The sequence below is a fragment of the Sinocyclocheilus anshuiensis genome, unplaced genomic scaffold (assembly GCF_001515605.1).
Source record: "Sinocyclocheilus anshuiensis isolate Anshui unplaced genomic scaffold, SAMN03320099.WGS_v1.1 scaffold201, whole genome shotgun sequence".
Classification (NCBI taxonomy): Eukaryota; Metazoa; Chordata; class Actinopteri; order Cypriniformes; family Cyprinidae; genus Sinocyclocheilus; species Sinocyclocheilus anshuiensis.
The window spans coordinates 624626-630912 of NW_015537959.1; the positions used below are offsets into that span (position 1 = coordinate 624626).

Sequence of the window (6287 nt, forward strand, 5' to 3'; positions counted from 1 at the left end):
CCAGAGGAGCACAAAAGGCTTTCCGACTGCGCTGGGCTGGAGGGTGCTGGCTCTTGTTTCCTGCTTCCTCTTTTAGGACTCTTCAATGGCAGAGGAGGTGGGGGTCCACCAATGATTCAAGACTCTTAATGCTTGATCAAGGCTATACACAGCGCCCATACATTCAATTTTATTTAAACACTTCACTGAGCAGGGCAGGGAGAGAGACTTCATGAGTTTATCATTTATCAATCTCAGCTTGTCCTTTTTAGTTTGATGATTTATTCTGGAATGACACAAGTGATTGTCTTTATGATTGAGTCATTGAATCATTCATTCTTTTTCCTTTGTGGTCTTCAAATACTAAAACTTCATGGAAGTACCTGAGCCATGTTTCACTTTGTTTCATTTGTTTGGGAGAGCCATGAGAATTCCCTTTGAGTCCAATGTGTGTGTGTGTGTGTGTGTGTGTTAGAGCAGATGGGACAAACACAGATAAGACACTCTGGCAGTGATATCTAATTAGAGTCTGGACAGCATCTGTGACGCAGAAAACACCCACTGCTCTTTCCCAGAGACTCGCAGGAGTAGCTAAGAGCAGAACCATCAGGCTGAACACTGAACTAGCAACAATTATCCACTTGACCTCCCAGTATATGAAAGACAAACACAGATAGCCCACTCCCTCTGATCTTCCCATGTCAAAGGAACTAGAAAAATGCCTGTTCAGGAAAACGTTTAGGATAGTGATAATGATGATGGAAGCAAGTAGGATACAGCAAACTCATTTTGCATTAAGTTTAGTAAAAACATAGCGAGAAAGTCAGGTTAAGTCCTAGCAAAGACTATAGAATACCCAAGACGTGCCACTCGTTTAGTTTTGAATGGGGAAAAATGCAACGCTCAATATGGCCGCTCTACCTAAGGAAGCCCTGCCTTCTGAATAAAAGAGCCAATCGCTAATCGGTAAAGTCATCGCATCACTGCAGCTGCCGTTAGAAGTCCCGGTTGCTATAGAAACAGTCAGCGTTCAGTGACGTGTGCTCAGGACTGCGCATGTGCACTGGCTGATCTAGCCTGAACGATATTTGAGCAAAAGAAACAACATTTATAAGACAGTTGTTGTCAGATTTCATTGGTGTTTTCAAATATGAAATTTAATCTTAAGCTTGGCGAACAGTTTTGGAGAATTTGATGTTTCCCCATTCAAAGAGATAGGAGCTGCACTTGCGTGCTGGAGAGGCGTTTCAAAGATGGCTGCTGAGTGCAATGGCTTGCCATAAAAGGGACTTTGGACCTAGGCAGTCTGAGAGCTGATTGTAAGAGGTAACGGTTAATTATGTTTGGAATGCACAGATCCCACCACCTCAACCCTCCCTCATACCCTGTAGCAAGCATTCCCAAATCCAGTTGTGGTCCTCAGAGGAATCCCTAATCAATGTTGCTGGAATGCTCAAATTATCCCAGACTGATAGTAGTACTTTTGCAGGAAGGGAGGATGGGATTCAGGCATGCAGAGCAGGTGTAAACAGATGACCATCCTTCAAACTCATCTTAACCCCCTCATGTGCCTTAGGGCTGATAATAATAACACACACACACACACACACACACACATGTATATCTAAGCTGCCCATCCAGCATTCCCAGGAAATGAAGTGTGATTATACATGTCATCGGTGACATCCCTCTGTCTAGAAGGTGAGAACTGATGAACAGCATGTTGTTTTTCCATACTGTCTGCAGGAATGATGTAAGCTCACATGAGCACAAGAGCTCTCTTGTCAGTGAGGGCTTATGGCAGTATAGATGCCTTTCAGTGGCGTTGTGCTTTCCCAACATTCCCGCACAGGGACGGTGAGACACACCTGTTTGTGAATGTTGTTATTTTTTATGAGATGTTTGCAGTTCTGGATAGTTTTATAGCATGTGGTTTAGTAGTTTAGATGCAGTATGTTGGAGCCGACTGTTACATTTGACTAAGTGTGCTAGCTTATAGGTCAATTCAATTACATGTACAGTTAGATGCTCATGGCTTAAAGTAGGATTTTAAACTTTTCAGTGGCACAGACCTCTTAAACTATAGAAAGGGCTATATGCATATCAGCAACCTTTACTCCAGTCTTCAGTGTCACATGATCCTTCAGAAATCATTCTAATATGCTGATTTGCTGCTCAAGAAACATTTCTTATTATTATCAATGTTGAAAACAGTTGTACTGCTTAATATTTTTGTGGAAACCTAAAGTTTTATTTGATCAATCTTTTATTATCCTATTAAACAGCATTTTGCAGCTTCTTGAAACAATGTAAAATCTTATTGGTCCCAAACTTGCACTGTGTGACATAGTAAGTGTGATATTATGAACACAACATGTTTTTTTTCCAACATGCTTTCTTATAATATTGGAATATTATGTGGAAAATATTTTATTTTCTGTCAGGTTAATGGGTCATTTTCAGTTCAGTTCAAATGTATTTATATGGCGCTTTTCATAATAAATATATTTCAAAGCAGATTTACATTAAATAGTGTGCAATTTTACTAGTATGCTAGTGAGCAAGTTGTGGCCAGTGGCCAAAAAAAATAAAATAATCTTGAATGTATGTAGAATTTATTTATTTATTTTTAACTTGTATTTTTTTTCTTACTTTTTTTCTTTTCTTTTTATTTTTTTTTTGTTTTAAAAACCTTTTGGAATAGTCCATCTTAAAATAAAAATTCTGAAGGTTCTTTAAAAATGCTTTTGCGTTTTACTTGAAAACGCTTGAAAAAAAAAAGCATAAATCTGCAGAGTCTGCAGAGTTTCCGATCACCGTAGCAGAAAGCTATGTAGGCCTTTTCTTCAGTGCTGTATGTTTTGTCATGGTGCGGTATTTTGAGTGCAGATTACCAATGTCTGCTCATGTTCACACGTGCTCAGATGCTTACAGTAGCCAGAGTTCAGCTATGAATAAGAGCATTCAACAGCACAGTGTGTCAGGACACACATTTATGCACGTGTAAGTATAAATCTTCAAAATCCTGGCTTGGAGACATAGTTAGCTTACTTTATTCTGTCTCAATTGTCTTGTCCTCTGTCTGCTCTGCATTATCTCTTATCTTAACTTATTATTTTGTCTTCTCTTACTGACATCATTGCCTTGAGAAGCCAGAAATTCCTTATCTGTACCCATGTGCCTCTTCAAGTCTTGACTTGTTTTTTGTGGGTCTTCTATAGGCTGATATACGCTGTAATCTTGTATGTTCTTTCTTTAAGACATTTTTCATGTGCATGAATAGTGGTGTTTGCTAAGTATCATTATTACAATTACTCGTACTTGGGTTTAAGAATTTGAAGAAAATAAGCGATTATGTGTGCAATTTTAGCCTTTGTTGGACTATGCAAAAAACGTGTAAAAAAATCCTGTTGCAACCACCTAGAGCAACCAAAATGCCCTATCAAACACCCTAGAAATCGCACAGGGGCACAGGGCAGGTATCAGTCATATTTTCTTCAGAAAATGTAAAAAAGGAACTTGTGGTACATTTTTGTGTTTTGAAAGAGAAAAAGTATCCAGTGACTCATGTCCCGAGGTTACATGGGGTGGTGTTATAGTGTTTATTTGTTTGAGAGGTGAGAACCGGTAAGAAGATCCTCTAGTGTCTGTGCTGTTTTTTGTAAATGTGTAGCTATGAATTGATGGCAGTTAACACGGCTCTCACAGGCATGTGTGGAATGGGCTGTAAGGGTGGGATCTGTTACCCCCCATCACATTCTGTCTCTGGAGGGGGGCAGCAGCTGTGTTTGAGCTTTGAACTCTGGAGTGACCCATCGCAGGTTCACTTCACCCACTCATGTACATACCAGCTAACCATGTTACAGGATTTATGACATGTGCCCGGACTCTCGCAGCTGTTTCGGCATCCCCCATTGCCATGGTAATCCCTCCTCCTCCTGTTCTCCTCATAAGCAGGCCATTATTTTGGAGTTGGAACGCTGAGGTTGCGGAACTTCTGTGGAGGATCGGTTCCTTTCCTGTGAATTCCTGCAGAGCAACACTGATGTCTATACACAGACAGAAACATACATCATGTCAGGATGTGGTGTAAAGATAAAAAATGCAGTGATGGGCGGAAGAAGAGGAGAGGAGATGGAGAGAGGGAACAAGTAAAGCCCATAGCAACTGAGTAGGTGTGCAGTCCACTGCTCTTTACTATAGTACTATACATGCTCTGTAAGGCCCATTCACACCAAGTCTGAGTTCCTTGCACAAAGTACATGCATAAAGTTTTTTTTGTTTTTTTTTTAAATAGTGCCTCTCTTTGACATGTGTGCTGATGATCAATTGTTTTTGATTATTCATTCTGAGACTAGGTTGGATATTTTAATTGTTTGGAAGTTTGAAACAATGTATTCTGGGAAGTTTTTTATATTTATTTTATATATTATCAAATTTTATAGCTTTGTTTAAATAGATAGATAGATTGATATGTATATATATATATATATATATATATATATATATACATAAGACATGCACACACACACACACACATTATATTATATTAACATATTACCTTCATGTGGTTTAGTTGCATTGGTATTGCATTTGTTGTGAATATTTTTTTTCTATTTTGTTTGCATCTTTAGGGATTTGCTATTTTTTATTTGAAAAAAATAATTTAATTCAATTTTAATAAAAAAAATGTAATCATCAAAAAGGGTTAATAATTCATAAAACTACTATAAAAATCTACAACTCCTATGTATTTATTTATTTATCTGCATTTCACTTCTGCTCTATCTATCTACAAATTGCTTGTGTTGTTCCTCATGTTAAAGTCCCTTTGTCTCTGAATATTATGCTGAGATATAAGTTAAATAAATGACCAATTATCTTTTAAGGCCCTTACAAAAAATATAGGCTAATAAGTTGGAAAAGAGTATAGATGAGATTGAGGGGAATGAATGTGACGTCCCTCTATATACCGGATTTCTGTCATGCTAAATCATGTTCAGACATGCAGAGATCACCTCACAGAATGCTGTTCACCTATACCTGCAACACGTGTTCCAGAGGAAAGAACAGAGTTTTTGCATAGTCAAAAAATAATTTCCATGTCCTTTTGCCCTGTTGATTAAGGTGTTGCTGGGTTTTCAGGTGCTTAATGATTGGCCAAGCATTCATGTGTCCTCTGACTATGTTCTTCCACTCTTATCACTATGGAAACACAAGAAAATGCAGAAAGCATTCAACAGAGGAATTTATGCAATAATTAAGCCCAAGGGAGTCTGGACACAACTGGACTTTTATTGAACATTTCAAACACACTTACTTCATGCTGCATCAAACCCAACCCAACCAAACAAAATAAAAGCCTGTCACAGCTAGGGTTGGGTCGATAGACTAGGGCTGGACGATATGGCCAAAATTTATATCACGATATATTTCTTAATTTCGGTCGATACGATGTAATTCCGATATCGATATGAACACTATTTATCTGAAATAGAAATCTTTTGTAACATTATAAATGCCTTTATCATCACTTTTGATCAATTTTAAGCATCCTTGCTAAATAAAATTATGAATTTCTATAATTTCTTTCCCAAAAAATGTATTAAAATTATACTGAATGGAATAGTGTATAATGTTACAAAAGCTTTTTATTTCAGATAAATGCTGATCTTTGGATCTTTCTATTCATCAAAGAATCCTGAAAAAAAAATGTACTCAACTGTTTTAAATATTGATAATCAGTATCTCTTCAAAGCACCAACTTAAAATGCCTATTTTGGGTTGATTGCTTGTGTTACATGAGAAAATAAATAATTTTGCCGTACTGATGCAGTAGCCTATTTCATGCGGGTGCGGTTCAGGTTGCGGTCTTTATGTCAAACGGGTTGGGTACAGAATTAAATTGGTGCTAAATAAATCAGTGTATGGGAAACTGGTAATTCGCGATCGCAAGTACTCTGTTTATACAATGGAGCGGCAGTACTTGCCACACATTTGATATGTTTGTCAGTGGTACTAAGGATTTGCAAATCATTCGCCATCGTCCTCAGTCATCTCTCCTTACTCTGTTTATGTGGTAAGTTAAAATTTATGTACTGTAATGTAACAGGCAACCGTTACACCGTGTCTACACCAGACGCGACAGTTGTTGTGTCGCGCCGTGCCGCATCAGCTAAAGTCTGTCTACACTGGACGCGACAAAGCGACCGTTGAAAATAATTTGAAATTTGTGTCAATACGTCATGAATAGAACGCAGCAGCAGTTTTCTGTCGGGGATTTGTCGTGTCGTGCCGCACCGCATCCA

General features: G+C 38.1%; 1 protein-coding gene across 1 annotated transcript in view; it reads left to right on the forward strand.

Moving 5' to 3' along the window:
• Window positions 1-6287, forward strand: part of LOC107666435 (laminin subunit alpha-5-like) — an 81916-nt gene that overhangs the window by 21880 nt on the left and 53749 nt on the right. The gene's annotated exons all lie outside the window — the stretch shown is intronic.